We start from the raw sequence: 20,623 nt of genomic DNA, 5'->3' as shown, positions 1-20,623 counted from the left end.
GAAAAAAAAGAAGCAAGACAAAAATATATCTCATACCCTACCATAATTATATATAAATGTAAAGCAAAGTTGCATAATAAATATAGGGTACTTAGTGAACTATTTTTGATCAAAAAAAGTATACAAGCCGTCCCACCAGCGGCAAGGTGACCCTAAATTGGGACGGTACCTATACTGCCTATATTAAAAACCTTACTGTATATCAAAGTTGAAGTAATGCATATAAAAGGGTAGACAAATAGGACCGGGTCCCAACTCCAGACCACCTAGGCCCGTGGTAAGCTACATATATACCAATCAGCTCAACAAAGGGCATGCCACACCCTTAAATTGCACAGAATGCAAACAAGTCAAAAAACCAGACAATGTGAACTGAGGTCTAAGATGGCAGACATACAAGAAACAGAGGCATGTTCACACTAGCAAAAAAGAAAAAAAAGAAGCAAGACAAAAATATATCTCATACCCTACCATAATTATATATAAATGTAAAGCAAAGTTGCATAATAAATATAGGGTACTTAGTGAACTATTTTTGATCAAAAAAAGTATACAAGCCGTCCCACCAGCGGCAAGGTGACCCTAAATTGGGACGGTACCTATACTGCCTATATTAAAAACCTTACTGTATATCAAAGTTGAAGTAATGCATATAAAAGGGTAGACAAATAGGACCGGGTCCCAACTCCAGACCACCTAGGCCCGTGGTAAGCTACATATATACCAATCAGCTCAACAAAGGGCATGCCACACCCTTAAATTGCACAGAATGCAAACAAGTCAAAAAACCAGACAATGTGAACTGAGGTCTAAGATGGCAGACATACAAGAAACAGAGGCATGTTCACACTAGCAAAAAAGAAAAAAAAGAAGCAAGACAAAAATATATCTCATACCCTACCATAATTATATATAAATGTAAAGCAAAGTTGCATAATAAATATAGGGTACTTAGTGAACTATTTTTGATCAAAAAAAGTATACAAGCCGTCCCACCAGCGGCAAGGTGACCCTAAATTGGGACGGTACCTATACTGCCTATATTAAAAACCTTACTGTATATCAAAGTTGAAGTAATGCATATAAAAGGGTAGACAAATAGGACCGGGTCCCAACTCCAGACCACCTAGGCCCGTGGTAAGCTACATATATACCAATCAGCTCAACAAAGGGCATGCCACACCCTTAAATTGCACAGAATGCAAACAAGTCAAAAAACCAGACAATGTGAACTGAGGTCTAAGATGGCAGACATACAAGAAACAGAGGCATGTTCACACTAGCAAAAAAGAAAAAAAAGAAGCAAGACAAAAATATATCTCATACCCTACCATAATTATATATAAATGTAAAGCAAAGTTGCATAATAAATATAGGGTACTTAGTGAACTATTTTTGATCAAAAAAAGTATACAAGCCGTCCCACCAGCGGCAAGGTGACCCTAAATTGGGACGGTACCTATACTGCCTATATTAAAAACCTTACTGTATATCAAAGTTGAAGTAATGCATATAAAAGGGTAGACAAATAGGACCGGGTCCCAACTCCAGACCACCTAGGCCCGTGGTAAGCTACATATATACCAATCAGCTCAACAAAGGGCATGCCACACCCTTAAATTGCACAGAATGCAAACAAGTCAAAAAACCAGACAATGTGAACTGAGGTCTAAGATGGCAGACATACAAGAAACAGAGGCATGTTCACACTAGCAAAAAAGAAAAAAAAGAAGCAAGACAAAAATATATCTCATACCCTACCATAATTATATATAAATGTAAAGCAAAGTTGCATAATAAATATAGGGTACTTAGTGAACTATTTTTGATCAAAAAAAGTATACAAGCCGTCCCACCAGCGGCAAGGTGACCCTAAATTGGGACGGTACCTATACTGCCTATATTAAAAACCTTACTGTATATCAAAGTTGAAGTAATGCATATAAAAGGGTAGACAAATAGGACCGGGTCCCAACTCCAGACCACCTAGGCCCGTGGTAAGCTACATATATACCAATCAGCTCAACAAAGGGCATGCCACACCCTTAAATTGCACAGAATGCAAACAAGTCAAAAAACCAGACAATGTGAACTGAGGTCTAAGATGGCAGACATACAAGAAACAGAGGCATGTTCACACTAGCAAAAAAGAAAAAAAAGAAGCAAGACAAAAATATATCTCATACCCTACCATAATTATATATAAATGTAAAGCAAAGTTGCATAATAAATATAGGGTACTTAGTGAACTATTTTTGATCAAAAAAAGTATACAAGCCGTCCCACCAGCGGCAAGGTGACCCTAAATTGGGACGGTACCTATACTGCCTATATTAAAAACCTTACTGTATATCAAAGTTGAAGTAATGCATATAAAAGGGTAGACAAATAGGACCGGGTCCCAACTCCAGACCACCTAGGCCCGTGGTAAGCTACATATATACCAATCAGCTCAACAAAGGGCATGCCACACCCTTAAATTGCACAGAATGCAAACAAGTCAAAAAACCAGACAATGTGAACTGAGGTCTAAGATGGCAGACATACAAGAAACAGAGGCATGTTCACACTAGCAAAAAAGAAAAAAAAAGAAGCAAGACAAAAATATATCTCATACCCTACCATAATTATATATAAATGTAAAGCAAAGTTGCATAATAAATATAGGGTACTTAGTGAACTATTTTTGATCAAAAAAAGTATACAAGCCGTCCCACCAGCGGCAAGGTGACCCTAAATTGGGACGGTACCTATACTGCCTATATTAAAAACCTTACTGTATATCAAAGTTGAAGTAATGCATATAAAAGGGTAGACAAATAGGACCGGGTCCCAACTCCAGACCACCTAGGCCCGTGGTAAGCTACATATATACCAATCAGCTCAACAAAGGGCATGCCACACCCTTAAATTGCACAGAATGCAAACAAGTCAAAAAACCAGACAATGTGAACTGAGGTCTAAGATGGCAGACATACAAGAAACAGAGGCATGTTCACACTAGCAAAAAAGAAAAAAAAGAAGCAAGACAAAAATATATCTCATACCCTACCATAATTATATATAAATGTAAAGCAAAGTTGCATAATAAATATAGGGTACTTAGTGAACTATTTTTGATCAAAAAAAGTATACAAGCCGTCCCACCAGCGGCAAGGTGACCCTAAATTGGGACGGTACCTATACTGCCTATATTAAAAACCTTACTGTATATCAAAGTTGAAGTAATGCATATAAAAGGGTAGACAAATAGGACCGGGTCCCAACTCCAGACCACCTAGGCCCGTGGTAAGCTACATATATACCAATCAGCTCAACAAAGGGCATGCCACACCCTTAAATTGCACAGAATGCAAACAAGTCAAAAAACCAGACAATGTGAACTGAGGTCTAAGATGGCAGACATACAAGAAACAGAGGCATGTTCACACTAGCAAAAAAGAAAAAAAAAGAAGCAAGACAAAAATATATCTCATACCCTACCATAATTATATATAAATGTAAAGCAAAGTTGCATAATAAATATAGGGTACTTAGTGAACTATTTTTGATCAAAAAAAGTATACAAGCCGTCCCACCAGCGGCAAGGTGACCCTAAATTGGGACGGTACCTATACTGCCTATATTAAAAACCTTACTGTATATCAAAGTTGAAGTAATGCATATAAAAGGGTAGACAAATAGGACCGGGTCCCAACTCCAGACCACCTAGGCCCGTGGTAAGCTACATATATACCAATCAGCTCAACAAAGGGCATGCCACACCCTTAAATTGCACAGAATGCAAACAAGTCAAAAAACCAGACAATGTGAACTGAGGTCTAAGATGGCAGACATACAAGAAACAGAGGCATGTTCACACTAGCAAAAAAGAAAAAAAAGAAGCAAGACAAAAATATATCTCATACCCTACCATAATTATATATAAATGTAAAGCAAAGTTGCATAATAAATATAGGGTACTTAGTGAACTATTTTTGATCAAAAAAAGTATACAAGCCGTCCCACCAGCGGCAAGGTGACCCTAAATTGGGACGGTACCTATACTGCCTATATTAAAAACCTTACTGTATATCAAAGTTGAAGTAATGCATATAAAAGGGTAGACAAATAGGACCGGGTCCCAACTCCAGACCACCTAGGCCCGTGGTAAGCTACATATATACCAATCAGCTCAACAAAGGGCATGCCACACCCTTAAATTGCACAGAATGCAAACAAGTCAAAAAACCAGACAATGTGAACTGAGGTCTAAGATGGCAGACATACAAGAAACAGAGGCATGTTCACACTAGCAAAAAAGAAAAAAAAGAAGCAAGACAAAAATATATCTCATACCCTACCATAATTATATATAAATGTAAAGCAAAGTTGCATAATAAATATAGGGTACTTAGTGAACTATTTTTGATCAAAAAAAGTATACAAGCCGTCCCACCAGCGGCAAGGTATGTATGTCTGCCATCTTAGACCTCAGTTCACATTGTCTGGTTTTTTGACTTGTTTGCATTCTGTGCAATTTAAGGGTGTGGCATGCCCTTTGTTGAGCTGATTGGTATATATGTAGCTTACCACGGGCCTAGGTGGTCTGGAGTTGGGACCCGGTCCTATTTGTCTACCCTTTTATATGCATTACTTCAACTTTGATATACAGTAAGGTTTTTAATATAGGCAGTATAGGTACCGTCCCAATTTAGGGTCACCTTGCCGCTGGTGGGACGGCTTGTATACTTTTTTTGATCAAAAATAGTTCACTAAGTACCCTATATTTATTATGCAACTTTGCTTTACATTTATATATAATTATGGTAGGGTATGAGATATATTTTTGTCTTGCTTCTTTTTTTTCTTTTTTGCTAGTGTGAACATGCCTCTGTTTCTTGTATGTCTGCCATCTTAGACCTCAGTTCACATTGTCTGGTTTTTTGACTTGTTTGCATTCTGTGCAATTTAAGGGTGTGGCATGCCCTTTGTTGAGCTGATTGGTATATATGTAGCTTACCACGGGCCTAGGTGGTCTGGAGTTGGGACCCGGTCCTATTTGTCTACCCTTTTATATGCATTACTTCAACTTTGATATACAGTAAGGTTTTTAATATAGGCAGTATAGGTACCGTCCCAATTTAGGGTCACCTTGCCGCTGGTGGGACGGCTTGTATACTTTTTTTGATCAAAAATAGTTCACTAAGTACCCTATATTTATTATGCAACTTTGCTTTACATTTATATATAATTATGGTAGGGTATGAGATATATTTTTGTCTTGCTTCTTTTTTTTCTTTTATGCCTATTATCCTGTAGCCCATCGCAGCCTTGTGCAGGTCTACAATTTTGTCCCTGGTGTCCTTAGACTGCTCTTTGGTCTTGGCCATGGTGGACAGGTTGGAGTATGATTGATTGAGTGTGTGAACAGGTATCTTTTATAAAGCTAACGAATTCAGACAAATGCAATTAATACAGGTAATTAGTGCAGAGTAGAAGGGTTTCTTAAATAAAAACTAACAGGTTTATGAGAGCCAGAATTCTTGCTGGTTGGTAGGTGATCAAATACTTATTTCATGCAATAAAATGCAATTTAATTATTTAAAAATCATACAATGTGATTTTCTGTTTTTTATTTTTAGATTCTGTCTGTCATTGTTGAAGTGTACCTACGATAAAAATTACAGACCTCTTCATTCTTTGCTGGTGGGAAAACTTGCAAAATTGGCAGTATATCAAATTCTTATTTTCCTCACTGTAACGGGTCAGTGACATTGCCAGTGTCAAAGATCTGGAGCTGTGGCCTTGAATTTCTTGCCCAGTGCACCAAATCTCTAACAACCACCACTCCACTTAGTGTCAACATGATGCTGACACAGTCAATCCTGTGTAAGCGACGTTTCCTGCTCTATCACTTTCCATCTCATAGGCAGCAGACTGCAATAGGCCTGGAGCTTAAAAGACATCTGCAACCTTGCACTGGCCCTCTGTTTATACAAGACAGAAAAGTAGATGAAGGCTGTGGTGGATGGAGAATCAGAGTTAGGCAGCAGAGTGACTCAGTGGGTAGCACTGTTGTTTTGCAGCACTTGGTTTCATTGGTTCAAATCCTACCAAGGACAACCAGTATATTCCCCCTGTTTTGAGAGGATTTTTTCTCACACTCCAAAGACATACTGATAGGGAATGGAGACTGTTAGTCCCAATGGGCACTGTAAGTAAGTAAATAAATATAGGATGTTTTGTTTTTTATATTACAGCGCTGTGTGGGCCATCTGTCATGATCCACCAAGGAGCCAGATGGCGTACAGTGAGACGGATGGGAGGGGGAGCACTTCCACTAGGGAAAAATTAGAGGGACAACCCCTGAAACTTTCCCTACGCATCCTGAGCTCCCTGATACCCTAAATGGGTTCTTTCACCCCGTGCGGTGATCAGGTTCCTATCCCTGTCTTGCCCTAAGCACGGCCCTGGCTAGTGCATTGGGCAGCTGGAACGTTAGTCCTGCTCTTTAATACAGACACAAAGGAAAATAGATAAGGGTAAAAGAAGCCAACAGTCACTCTTAAGGCCCTGTCACACATAACGAGATCGCTAGCGAGATCGTTATTATGTCACGAATTTGTGATCGCTGTAAAGTCAAATTGTGATCGTTGGGGAGCCGTCAAACATGCAGAACTTCCCAACGATTTCGGCCGCCCCAGCGATCTAAATAACGATCTCGTTGGTCGTTGGGGCGCTTTCACACAGCAGCTACTTCAACGATCCACACTTTGATAGGAATTGTACTGTGTCACAAAGGCGTGCATAAAATTACTTTTCCGCGCCCCTTCATCTCCGATTGGTGAAGTGCACCCAGACTATGGAATGGTAAATAAAGAGAACGGCAGGGAGAGGTTAATCAAAAGGGAGATAATGAAAAGGAAGACACCAGACAAACTTCCAAGCAGCAATCTCTGGAGACGACTCCTAAACGACTTCTCTTTCCACGGCTCACAGCTCCAAACCAATTCCAAGATCTAGCAAGCTACCACTGCCAACTACCCAAGCTAAGGCTAAGTGCCCACAATGCAGAAATGCTGCATATTTTTACCGCTTCTCCCTGGCAGGAAAAACGCATGCGGATTTTACATGCGTTTTTCCTGCCAGGTAGAAGTGTTTGTCAAGCGTTTTTCACATGCATTTCTGCATGTGGGTTATCAAGCGCTTTTCCAAGTGATTTTAGCATCACTTAGAAAAGTGCTTGACAACTTGGTCACACTATATAAATCCATGCAACCGGCATGGATTTATATAGTGTGACCAAGTTAATAGTTAAAAAAAAAGAATAATAATGGTAAAAAATAAAAAATAAAGATTATACTTACCTTCCGATGACCTGTCACATGACTAAATGACATCATGGAAGGTCTTTTCACACCACCGTGAGCCGCCCAACACACCGGACGCATCGCTGAGGAGGCTGGGGGCCATCGGAAGGTAAGTATAATCTTTATTTTTTATTTTAATATTTTAAATTCTGTTTTTACAGGTACTATGGTACCCGGGTCTGGAGGAGAGACTCCTCTTCTCCAAACCTGGGTACCATCCGCGCATTGAATCGCTTCATATCCGCGTGTGCACATGTAGTGATGAGGATATCAAGCGTTTCAATGCAAGTCAATGGCGGCAATTACGCTGCATGTCCGCAAAATTAATGGACATGCTGCGTATTTTTCCGCAATGATAATCCGCAGCGGAAATTTCCGCAGCATGTGCACAGCACATGCGGATTATCATTGGGGACCATAGGGCACGTATTACCAAGCATTTTTTAGACTTCTTCGCTGCGGAAATTCCGCGGCAAAAACGCTTGAAAGATGCATAGTGGGCACGCAGCCTTAGAGGTGGTTACTTATTCAAGAGTGGAGTGAAGAAAATTAGAACACTTGAGATAACTCAGGGTGACAGAAAGCTTTAGGAGACAAGCAGGAGTGTTTTAACCCTTGCAACCAACGAACAAGGGATAGCTTCACAGCTAACTGGAAAGTGAAGCAGATCCAACAAGTGCTGGTGTGCGTGTAGCCAAATGCTGCGATCTTCTGACCCCAAACACTTCTTTTTTGCTGTATTCTCGTGACACCATCATACAGTTGAAGGGGCACTGTGGTGGTATCATACTGTTTTTGAGGGTCTGTGAATGCTTCATACTGTGTGTGAGGTGGACTGTTGGCTCATCATGCTGTGTGGGTTTGACTGTGGTGGCATTATAATGTGTGGGGGAGCTGTGACGTCATCATACTGTATGAGCAGCTGTGGGGGTCATACTGTGGGAATGGGATCATACTCTGTGGGAGAGTTCTGAGGCATCGTACTGTGGGGGTTTACTGGGGATGTTATATAGTGTTGGTGTCACTATGGTGTCACCATATTGTGTAGGGTGCTGTGACAGCATCATGCCGTGTTGGCGCAATATGGGGGCATTATACTTTGCTAAGGGCACTGTGGCATCATCATATTGTGCATATTGGGGTTATTATGGGGCATCATACTGTGTGGGGAGCATTTTGAGGGGCATTATACTTTAATGGTCCATGAAAGAGGTATGGTAGTGGATGAGAACACTAAGGGGCTTCAGTCAGGCACTGTATAAGTGCCACAATGCATATCTATCTTCCAGTCTTTAAAAGTTGGGAGTTGTGCCCTTTTGACTGCATCTATGTGCCATGATCCTGTCAAACTGCATATTTCTTTGGGCAGGGAGGCCTCAATTAAGTCTTTTTCAATGGGGTTCCATGATTTATATGTGCGCCCCTGCTCAGGAGCATTATTAGTTCTGAAGGGGCATTCAGCTGTCCTTTTTTCTTTTAATTGGGGATATTATTTGTTTTGATTGGGGAACTCGGGAAAACATTTTTAAGAGGGCACTTGGAGCATTACTTTTTTAGGGGCATTGTTACTTAAAGGGGGCAACAAGGGATCGCTATTACTTGAACAGGACCATATTTAACAAAGCAAGAGTTTGGGAAAAGTCTGATCTCGAATGAATGGTAGTGAGCTTATTCCCAGCTATAATTCAGCCAAGTGTACAGAGACCTTACCAGTTTTACTGATTATAGCAGCATCACACAAATGTTAATCATAACTTTAGTTCTATCCCCTTAGCATCTATCTGTCAAGGAATTTACTTTTAATTTATTTTACTCACTTAATATAGCACCATTACTTCCACAGCATTTTACAGACATTATTGGCACTGTCCCCATCACAATCTGCATTCCCCATCAGTATGTCTTAGGAGTGTAGGAGGAAACTGGAGAACCCAGAGGAAACCCATGAAAACATGGGAAGAACATACAAACTCCTGGCAGATGTTGTCCTTGATGGGATTTTAACCCAGGACCCCAGCACTGCAACACTACAGCACTAACCACTGAGCCACCATAGTTACATAGTAGTTACATAGTTAGTAAAGCCGAAAAAAGACTTGCGTCCATCAAGTTCGACCTGTAAGTTATGTGGTTGCTAAAGTTGATCCAGAGGAGGGCAAAAACCCCAAATGACTTGGCCAATCTTCACCTGAGGAAAAATTCCCTCCCGACTCTGAAACCAGCAGTCAGAATAAATCCCTGTATCAACTTACTATTTTATTCTATTTTTAAGTATATGCTGAAATCTGCCTGGTATCTAGAAATGCATCCAGTCCCCGCTTGAAATGGTTTAGTGAATCCGACATTACCGTCTCCTCACTCAGTGAATTCCATATTCTCACTGCTCTTACCGTAAAGAACCCCTTCCTATCCTTGTGCTGGAATCTTTTCTCTTCCAGTCTTAGTGAGTGCCCTCTTGTTACCGTAATATCCCTCCTTTTGAACAAATCCCTGGCAAGGTCTCTATACTGTCCCCTAACATATTTGTACACATTTATTATATCCCTCCTCAACCTTCTCTTTTCCAGGCTGAATAGTCCTAGTTTTGCCAACCTCTCTGGGTATTGCAGTCCCTCCATTCCCCTTATTAATTTTGTTGCCCTCCTTTGTACCTTTTCAAGCTCGTTTATATCCTTTCTATATATTGGGGCCCATAACTGAGCACAGTATTCCAAGTGTGGTCTGACCAGTGCTTTGTACAGTGGAAGAACAATGTTCTCATCCTTTGCAGCTATACCTCTTCTGATACATCCCATTACCCTGTTTGCCCTTACAGCAGCGGCCTGACTTTGGGCACTCCAATTTAGTTTACTATCAATTAAGATGCCCAAGTCCTTCTCCATCTCTGAATTCCCCAATGATTTCCCATTCAGTGAGTACTGGTGACTTCCATTTTTCCTTCCCATATGTATGACCTTACATTTCTCCTCGTTAAACCTCATTTGCCATTTAATGCTCCACCTACCCAGTTTATCCAAATCCCTCTGTAGGTCTTCACTATCCTCTTTTATATTAATTGTTTTACATAACTTTGTGTCATCTGCAAATATTGATATTTTACTATTTAACCCGTTGACTATGTCGTTAATAAAGATATTAAATAACATTGGGCCTAGTACAGACCCCTGTGGTACCCCACTAGTGACGCTTACCCATTCTGAGTATATTCCATTTATAACCACCCTCTGCCTTCTATCCTTTAGCCAGTTAGCTACCCACTTGCAAACATTTTCCCCCAGCCCCATCATTCTCATTTTGTATACCAACTTATTATGTGGCACGCTATCGAACGCTTTTGAGAAGTCGAGATACACGACATCCACTGGTTCCCCCTGATCTAATCGAGAGCTAACCTCCTCGTAGAAGTCAATCAGGTTTGTTTGGCAGGAGCGATTCCTCATGAATCCATGTTGCTTCGGGGTTAATAGATTATTAGCATCAAGATGCTCCATAATTGCCTCATTAATAAAGCCTTCAAAAATTTTGCCCACAAAGGACGTCAGACTCACCGGCCGATAGTTTCCGGCGTCACTTTTTGCTCCCTTTTTGAATATTGGCACTACATTCGCCTGTCGCCAATCAAGTGGTACAGACCCAGTCTCAACAGAGTCCTTAAATATAAGATATAATGGTCTGTCTATCACATTACTTAGTTCCCTTAGTACCCGTGGGTGTATGCCATCAGGTCCTGGTGATTTGTTTATTTTAATGTTACTGAGGCGTTTCTGTACCCCAGCTTGGGTTAGATTTGTCATACTTAGTGTAGGATTAAGCTTGTCACTTCTCATTTCGCCTGTTAGTTCTTTTTCCTTTGTGAAAGTTGATGAAAAAAAATTATTTAATAGATTAGCTTTATCCTCATCTTTCTCTATGATTTTGCCTTCATCACTTTTTATCGGTCCAATATTATCCGATTTAACCCTTTTACTATTTATATACGTAAAGAACAGTTTGGGATTTGATCTACTTTCCCTAGCAATACGTTTCTCTGTTTCCTCCTTCGCTATTTTTATTTGTTTTTTGCAGGTTCTCGTTTTTTCCTTGTAACACATTAGTGCCTCCTTGCTGTTTTACTTTTTTAATCTCTTGAATGCCTCTTTTTTGCTATTTAACGCCCCTTTTACGTTCTTATTCAACCATATTGGTTTCCTCTTGTTTCTGGCCCTTTTATTCCCATACGGTATATACCTCTCGCACTGAGTATTCAGAATTCTTTAGAAGGTTTCCCATTTACTATTCGTATTCCCTTGATTAAGAACTTTGTCCCAGTCTATAAGTTGAAGGCTTTTTTCAGCTGATCAAACTTCGCCCTCCTAAAGTTTAATGTTTTAGTTGTTCCCTTATTGATAACCCTACTGAAGGGCTTTTTGAAATTGATAGTATTATGATCGCTATTACCTAGGTGCCCCCCTATCTGTACCTCAGTTATTCTATTAGGCCTATTAGTCAATATTAAGTCCAACACGGCCTTCCCTCTCGTTGGTTCCTGCACTAGTTGGGAGAGATAATTATCCTTAATATTTGTCAAGAACCTTTTTCCTCTCTGAGATCTACAGGTTTCAGTTTCCCAGTCAATATCCGGGTAGTTGAAATCCCCCATTACAATCACTTCATTATTTTTTGCTACTTTGTCTATTTGTCCTAATAGCAGTTTCTCATTCTCCTCTGTTATATTGGGTGGCATATAGCAGACCCCCAGTAATATTTTATTATTATTTTTAGTTCCCTCTATCTCTACCCACATGGACTCGACCCCCTCTTCTCCCTCTCCTATATCTTCCCTTAGTCTGGGCTTTAGACATGACTTTACATATAAGCAGACTCCTCCGCCTTTCCCCTGTTTCCGGTCCCTTCTAAATAAACTATAATCTAATAAATTTACCGCCAGTCGTAGCTATCGTCTAGCCAAGTCTCTGTTATACCTACGATGTCATACCTCTCCTCCGATATAAGCGCCCGTAGCTCATCCGCCTTATTGGTCAGGCTTCTTGCGTTGGTCAGCATGCAAGATAAAATTTTGGGGTTATTTAGCATCCTACTCTTCTCTAATGATCTAACTGTGCTATCCCCACCCCCCTCTCCACCCTCATTATATTTACTTATCCCCTTCCTCCTTGCTTGCCTCACATCCCACCTATTTCCTTGGTTCCCCCCCCCCCGTCTCTAGTTTAAATACTCCTCCAACCAATTAGCCATCTTCTTCCCCAGCACGGCTGCATCCTCCCCATTGAGGTGCAGCCCGTCCCTACGGTTGAGCCTGTAGCCGACCGCGAAGTCGGCCCAGTTCTCCATGAACCCAAACCCTTCTGCCTTACACCAACTCTTTAGCCACTTATTCACCTCCCTAACCTCCCGTTGGCGCTCCTGTGTGGTTCGCGGGATTGGTAGTATTTCTGAGAAAACTACCTTGGAGGTCCTTGCCCTAAGCTTCCTACCTAGATCCCTGAAATCATTTTTAAGGACCCTCCATCTACCACTCACTTTGTCATTGGTGCCAATGTGGACCATGACCGCTGGGTCTTCGCCAGCCCCTCCCAGTAACCTGTCAACCCGATCCGCGATGTGCCGGACTCGAGCGCCAGGGAGGCAGCACACCGTTCGGCGATCCCGGTCTTTGTGACTGATTGCCCTGTCTGTCCCCCTAATAATAGAGTCACCCACTACCAGGACCTGTCTAACCTGCCCTACACTTCCCCCCTCCCCCTCATTACTGGAGCATACACTCCCCCGGCGGTCAGAGGATCTGTCGTGCTCCAATAATGCCGGTTCTGAACCAGCCTTCCTATACTTCTTCCCTCTATCCCTTCTAACTGTTACCCAGCTCCCTGCCTGTTCAGCCTGCACTTCCCCACTATGCTCCACCCCCAGTGTTGACCCATTGAGTGTCTGCTCGGTGAGCAGCAAACTCCGTTCCATGTTGTCGATGCTCCTCAGTACCGCTATCTGAGCACTTAGATCCAGGATTTGGGCTTCCAAGTGCACGATATGCTCACATCTCTCGCAGCGGTATCGATCCCTGAGCGGTAGCTCAGGGAATGCATACATTGCGCAAGATGTACACTGCACGGCTCTGGCCAACATGGACGTCATTCTAAATATGGGGATACAGTCAGTATATATGTACAAGTAAAAAACACAATTATTTATATATAGGTGTATGGACGGGGATCAATTAGGGATGTTCAAGTGTATTGATTAGATATCGGCGCGGGATCAGTTAAGTATGGACGGGGGATCAATTAAGTATCAATTAAGTATGGACGGGGGAATCAGCTGAGTGGGTCAGGTGGATTAATTAAGTATGGACGGTGTGTCAATTAACTATGGACTGGGGATCAATAAGTATGGACTGGGGAAATAATTAATTGTGGACTAGGGAATCAATCAATTAATTATGGTCTGGGGGTTAATTTAAATAGGATAAGGGGTAAAGCAAGTAAATAGGTATGGACGGTGGGTTAATTAACTAAGGACTGGGGATCAATAAGTATCAATAATATCAATAAATATGGACTGGGGAAATAATTAATTGTGGACTGGGAAATCAATCAATTAATTATGGACAGGGGTTAATTAAATATGGTGGGGGATAAGGCAAATAGATAGGGACTGGGGATCAGTAAAAGTGGACAAGGGAAATCTATTAAATAGGACAAGGGGGATCAATCGATTATGGGCTGGGGGGTCAATCAGTTAAATGTGGTCAGGGGGATCACTTTAATATGGACGGGGGGTGGTCGGGGATCACTTAAATGAGGACGGGGGGGTCAATTTAAATGTGGTCAGGGGGATCAGTTAAATATGGACTGGGGGTGATCAGGGGGAACAATTTAAATATGGACGGGGGTGATATATACAAATATAATACAGTACAGCACACACTGGGTTCAGTAGGGCCGCTTATCGCGGCCTCCTGCCCCTCACTCACCTCCTCTAGGGACGCTGCACGCTATTACAGCGCGCTCGTCTCTCCGGTCGCCTCTTACCGGTCCTCCTGGTCACCACCACTTGGCGCCCTCCGCCGGCCGGCGCTGCACGCTGTCACAGCACTCTCTAGCGCTCTCTATCGCTCGTCCCTCCGGTCGCCTCCGGTCCACTCGGTCACCTCCGTCTGGCTCCCTCGCCGGAGGGCCGCGAGCCTAGTCGGACCACGCCGCACGCCGCTCACCACAGCCCACGTGCACACTCCCCGCGCGGTCCCACTTCCGGTCCCGCTGCTTCCTGCTTCCGGGCACCGCTCTGCGCTGCTCACTCCTCTAGGGACGCTGCACGCTATCATACTTGTCCCAATTCAGTATGATGTTATTGGGATCCTGAATAGTGAAGAAAATTTTAACGTGAAACCTTTGCAAAATTACTTGCTCGGTTCTGCAAGCTCTGTGATGCTGTGTTGCTGGACATTTTACATTTCCCAGACAGATGCACCTTGACCTTGCTCTTATTGTTAAATAGTGCTCCAGTTGTCTCTACTTTCCAGGTGCCTTGCTGACATATTATGCCCTTGTCAGTGCCATCCATTATTTGTAAACAAAGTGATTTTTGAGATTTTTAATACCGATATCCTATGCTTAGAATAGTCCATCAATAATTGATTGATAGGGCTTTGACTCCTGGCATTACTGATGATTAAAGAGTTAAAATATCACCTCCATTGCTCAGGTCCATATAAACAGGTTTGGCCATGAATGCAGAATAATTGGCTTCCCCAACAATTTACTTGCTTTGTTCACTTGTTTTGCATTTTTTTTATAACTCATACATAGGAATATTTCACTACTTTTTCAACAAATTCCTATATCTAGTGTCATTGTTATTGTAAAAAGGGTTCAAGATTGTTGACAGATTATCAGTTTTGCTCATTGTTCAATCACAACAAAAATATATAGTTCCAATGAAAACATAGCATTGTGGGAATTATTCTTCACTGGCTTTGCCACCAGCAAGAATCAGAGCTAAGACAATTCAAGCATACAGTGTTTTCCCTACATAAATTGCTGGCAGATATTTCAGAAAAGCAACATGTGCAATGCTAAAATATTTTGACACTCGAAGAGCAGAAAAGCTCTTGGCAATAAATTGTGAAACGAAAACAATGTAAAAATAGCACAACAGGTAGTGTAGGGAAAGGAGCAAGGGAATCTCCAAAGGCTTGGATTGCGCTGAGAAAAAAGGAATTGCTGTGCCTCAATTACAGCTATGAATGGACATAACATGCATTTTGAACAGTTAGATGCTGTAATTAGGCAGTCATGACATAGATATGTGTCCATTATAAACATCATTGTTATTACACTGTGCAAATTATAAGAGATGGGCGAGCACTAAAATGCTCGGGCGCTTGAAGTTCGGGCCGAGCACATCGTGATACTCTGGTGCTCGACCCGAGCAACGAGCTCAATGTAAGTCTATGGGAAACTAGAGCATTTTTCAGGCGGCCCCCCCCCCCCCGGTGGTCTGCAGAAGGTCAAAAATTGCCCAAATCGATGGGAACAGTGCTCAATGAAAGATGTCAGGCAGGCAGAATATATAGGCAGACAGGCAGGCAGGTTATATAGGAGGGTGCATGAAAAACATAGCAGGGCACTCGGAACACACTCGTGCCCTCCGATTTTCATGCACCCGTCTCTTTAAAGAAGCCGGCAATTCAGCAGCAGCATACAGTTATAACATCGGTACCTGACAATTTAGAACAGAAAGAATAGAGCATCACACATAGATTAGATAGAAACATGTCAGTCACATATATAATGAGTACAGTGACAGTGTTCGTTATTGTACTTGTCATTTAGTGTTAAAATAAAGGATTTATTAAAAAAAAATTGGCGTGGGGTTCCCCGTAATTTTAGTCTCTATTGGAGGTTAAGCAGATGGCTGGGGCAGATGTTTTTAGCATGGGAAGGGGGTAATACCCACAGAGCTTCCCGGGCTACTAATATCACCCCCCAGCTGAATACTTAGCCTTTACTAGCTATTAAAATGAGGGACCCCAAAAAAATGATGTGGGGTCCCCCTATTTTAATAGCTAGCAAAGGCTAGGCAGACAGCTGGGGGCTGATATTAATAGCCCAGGAAGGGTGCTATGAATATTGGCCCCCTCCCAGGCTAGAAACACCAGCCCTCAGCTGCCCCAGAAATGGCGCATCCATAGGATGTGCCAATTCTGGCATTTAGCCTTGCTCTTCCCACTGCCCTGTAGTGGTGGCAGTGGGGTAATAGGGCTGGGGTTGATGTCAGCTTATAATGCTAGCTGACATCAAGCTGAGGTTAGTAACGGGGAGGCGTCTATAAGATGCCCCCATTACTAACCCCATAGTGAAAGTGAAAAAAAACACCAACACTCAGAATAAAATCTTTTAATTGAAATAAACACACAATACTTTAATATTCTAAATTAAACTCTACTTACCATTACGCCCATTCTAGCTGAAGCCAATGTCTCCTGCAATAAAAGTTAAATAATTAACCAACCTCATCCTTACCTTTCCATGGTTCTAACGATGGCTCCAGCTCTGCTACATTGAGATGGCAGGCTGGATCATAGCAGAACACTGCCATCCAGCTTGCCATGCCGCAGAGACACTGAGAAGCCTTGCGCTCCTCAGTGTCTCACTGTGACCGGCATCCAGATGAACTCGGCTTACCTCCTTGCGCTCCTCAGTGTCTCGCTGTGACCGGCATCCAGATGAACTCGGCTTACCTCATGCACGTCACTGACAGCGTGGGAGAATTCTCCTGCGCATGCGGTGCCGGCAAATGACTTCACCGCGCGAGCAGGAGAATTCTCCCACGCTGGGATGGCATTGAGATGGCAGGCTGGATCGTAGCAGAATGCTGCCATCCAGCTTGTCATCCTTCAGAGACACTGCAGAGCGCAGGCATGCTTGCGCTCCTCAGTGTCTCCCTGCGACGGCATCCAAATGAGCCGAGTATATGTCCAATGAACTCGGCTCACCTCATGCACGTTACTAACAGCGTGGGAGAATTCTCCTGCTCACGTGGTGACGTCGTTTGCCGACACCGCACGCACAGGAAAATTCTCCCACGCTCTCAGTGACGTGCATGAGGTGAGCCGAGTTCATCTGGATGCCGGAAACAGCGAGACACTGAGGAGCGCAAGGCTTCTCAGTGTCTCTGCAGCATGGCAAGCTGGATGGCAGCATTCTGCTACTATCCAGCCTGCCATCTCAATGTAGCAGAGCTGGAACCGTCGTGGGCACCATGGAAAGGTAAGGATGAGGTTGGTTAATTATTTTACTTTTATTGCAGGAGACATTGGCTTCAGCTGGAATGGGCGTAATGGTAAGTAGAGTTTAATTTAGAATATTAAAGTATTGTGTGTTTATTTCAAATGAAAGATTTTATTCTGGTTGTTGGTGTTTTTTTTCACTTTATAGATGCCTCCCCATTACTAACCTGGGCTTGATGTCAGCTGGCATTATAAGCTGACATCAACCCCAGCCCTATTACCCCACTGCCACCGCTACAGGGCAGTGGGAAGAGCGAGGCTAAATGCCAGAATTGGCACATCCTATGGATGCGCCATTTCTGGGGCGGCTGAGGGCTGGTGTTTCTAGCCTGGGAGGGGGCCAATATTCATGGCACCCTTCCTGGGCTATTAATATCAGTCCCCAGCTGTCTGCCTAGCCTTTGCTAGCTATTAAAATAGAGGGATCCCATGTCATTTTTTTTGGGGTCCCCCATTTTAATAGCTAGTAAACACTAGGCATTCAACTGGGGGCTGATATTAGTAGCCTGGGAAGCTCCGTGGGTATTACCCCCTTCCCAGGCTTCAAACATCTGCCCCAGCCGTCTGCTTAACCTCCACTAGAGACTAAAATTACGGGGAACTCCACGTCAAATTTTTTTTTTAAATAAATCCTTTATTTTAACACTATTTGACAAGTACAGTAACCAACACGGTCACTGTACTTATTATATATGTGACATGTTTCTATCTATCTAATCTATGTGTGATGCTCTATTCTTTCTGTTCTAAATTGTCAGGTACCGATGTTATAACTGTATGCGGCTGCTGAATTGCTGGCTTTTCATGTTTCACTGAGCACTGTTCCCATTGATTTGGACAATCGCTGTAATGCCACAACCGACATGGCTGCTGCATTACATTGAGTGGCTGTCAATCCCTGCATGTTAATTGGCGCTCTAAATAGCGCCAAACATGCAGGACGGAGACCCGAGCATCTGCCCGAGCATCGCGCAAGTACTCGGCGAGCTCCGAGCATCTCGAGCACGGAGATGCTCGGGCGAGTACTGAGCAGTGGCGGGCATGCTCGCTCATCACTAATAATTATGGGACAACTAGTGAAGATTGTATAGAAAGTTTATTTATATGTTCTTCTTGTTGACATTTATAATTTTACAGTGGAAATTTTATATTGTATATATATTATTGTATATTTCCTATATATTCAATTCTGGCTAGGGAGAGCACACGTGCTGGGCCACGCGTGCAATATATTTTAAGTGCAATATCTTTAAAGCGTTTGCAATTATACATGGCAGTTGGACAGGGCATGAGACAGGTAAGGTGCACAAGACATTCAAACAAACATGCTTCTTGGTTAGTTGTACTGCATTATGTATTGGTGATATCACTCTGCTTCTTATATGTTTTAACTTCTGCTTTCTCACAATTCTCCCGCCCTTTAACACATTCTGAGCATTGTCTCCCATCAACCCCTCCCTTCTCCCCTCTCCCATGTATAACTCTGAGGCTCTACTGACATTTCTCACCCACTCCAAACCATTCACTACCACCATACAGCACTCAAAACATTCATACAAATTGTTGCACCACCTGCTCTTTCTCTTTTTTTCTCCTTCTTCTAGTCGCTGGAGGTATTTCCCCCAACCCTGGGTCTCCCCCACTGGTATACATAACTCTCTTCCAGCTGCATATAGAAACCCTGCTAATCTTATTAACAGTGCATACCTTCTCCTATTGCTTTTCATTGTGCCCTCTGAAACGCACGGTCAGTGTGTAACAATCTAACTTACATTCACTATTTTTTCCTCTCTAATTCCCTTAACTTTTTGGCTCTTACAGAAACCTGGATCCAGCAATCAGACACCACTGCTGCTGCTGCTCTCTCGTTTGGTGGCCTAAAATTTTCACATACTGCTGGACCTGAGAACAGACAAGGTGGAGGTGTTGGTTTGCTCCTTTCATCACAATATGCTTTCCAGGTCATCCCCCTGGTTCCCTCACTTATGTTTCCTTCCTTTGAAGTCCACACTGTAAAATTCTTCAAACCCTTCTCCCTGTGAGTGACGGTTGTGTATCGCCCTCCAGGCTACTCCTGCCAGTTCCTGGATCACTTTGCCACCTGGCTTTCTCACTTTCTATCACTTATCACTTTGTAGATTGTAAGCTTGCGAGCAGGACCCTCACTCCTAAAGTAACTGTTTAAACTGTCTTACCTTGTATTGAATTTATTGTCTTTATATGTCCCCGCTTAATTGTAAAGTGCTGCGGAATATGTTGGCGCTATACAAATAAAAATTTTTTTTTTTATTGATCCACTAGTAAATTTAATAAGCAAAGATGCAGGAGCTCAAAGCAAGCACTAAGATATACGATAAACCCCTCAACATTAAAATTTCAACAAGAAGGAAAAGTCATGAAATTATGTAAATGAGAGGATCGATAGACATGTTAAATGATGAAAAAATGGAAGCAAATTTTCAAAACATCCCGATATATTCAGGATTGGGTATGAGAGCCATGGGCAGAAATTCACGCACTCACATGACTAAAGGCATTCTAGTTACAATAACAGTTGGGTGTTACATTGATTCGGTTGTGCAATCAGTGGTACAGACATTTCTCCATAGTGTCCCAGGAGGCATTTTTCAACACGACAATGAAAGGCCTCATGTTGGTCATACTACTGTGAGCAGCCTGAGTGGCCTAAACCTGCTACAATAACATGCAACATCTCCAGAATTGTCTCCCATCAAGCACACCTTGGACGTCATTGGTCAGCAACGGCAAAGGGAGCTGCTAGCAACAGATCTTTATGATTTGTGTGCTCATGTGCATTCTGTCTGGCAGAACATTCATCAACCATTCATAACTTCATTGATAACATGACAAGGTGGTGTAATAGCATATATTTCTGCATGTGTCGCTCATGCTTGACAATAAATTGAGATGTTTAGATAAATCTGTTTTTCCATCATTTGCATGTCATTAATGTTATGCATCTGCC

The 20,623-nt window shown here is 42.4% G+C and overlaps 1 long non-coding RNA gene across 1 annotated transcript in view; it reads left to right on the top strand.

The window, feature by feature from the left end:
• The window catches only part of LOC141172389 (uncharacterized), a 176,708-nt gene extending 156,740 nt beyond the window's left edge, over positions 1-19,968 (top strand). The window contains exon 3 of the long non-coding RNA XR_012252468.1: positions 19,459-19,968. This is a non-coding gene — a long non-coding RNA (uncharacterized lncRNA). The remainder of the gene's footprint in view (positions 1-19,458) is intronic.
• The last annotated feature ends 655 nt before the right edge of the window (positions 19,969-20,623 follow it).

Source organism: Phyllobates terribilis, unplaced genomic scaffold (genome assembly GCF_046119375.1).
Source record: "Phyllobates terribilis strain yellow unplaced genomic scaffold, ASM4611937v1 Scaffold_1__5_contigs__length_1240528914, whole genome shotgun sequence".
NCBI classification, from domain to species: Eukaryota; Metazoa; Chordata; class Amphibia; order Anura; family Dendrobatidae; genus Phyllobates; species Phyllobates terribilis.
The sequence above is the reverse complement of the archived record's forward strand: the minus strand, read 5'-3'. Positions and strand labels throughout refer to the sequence as shown.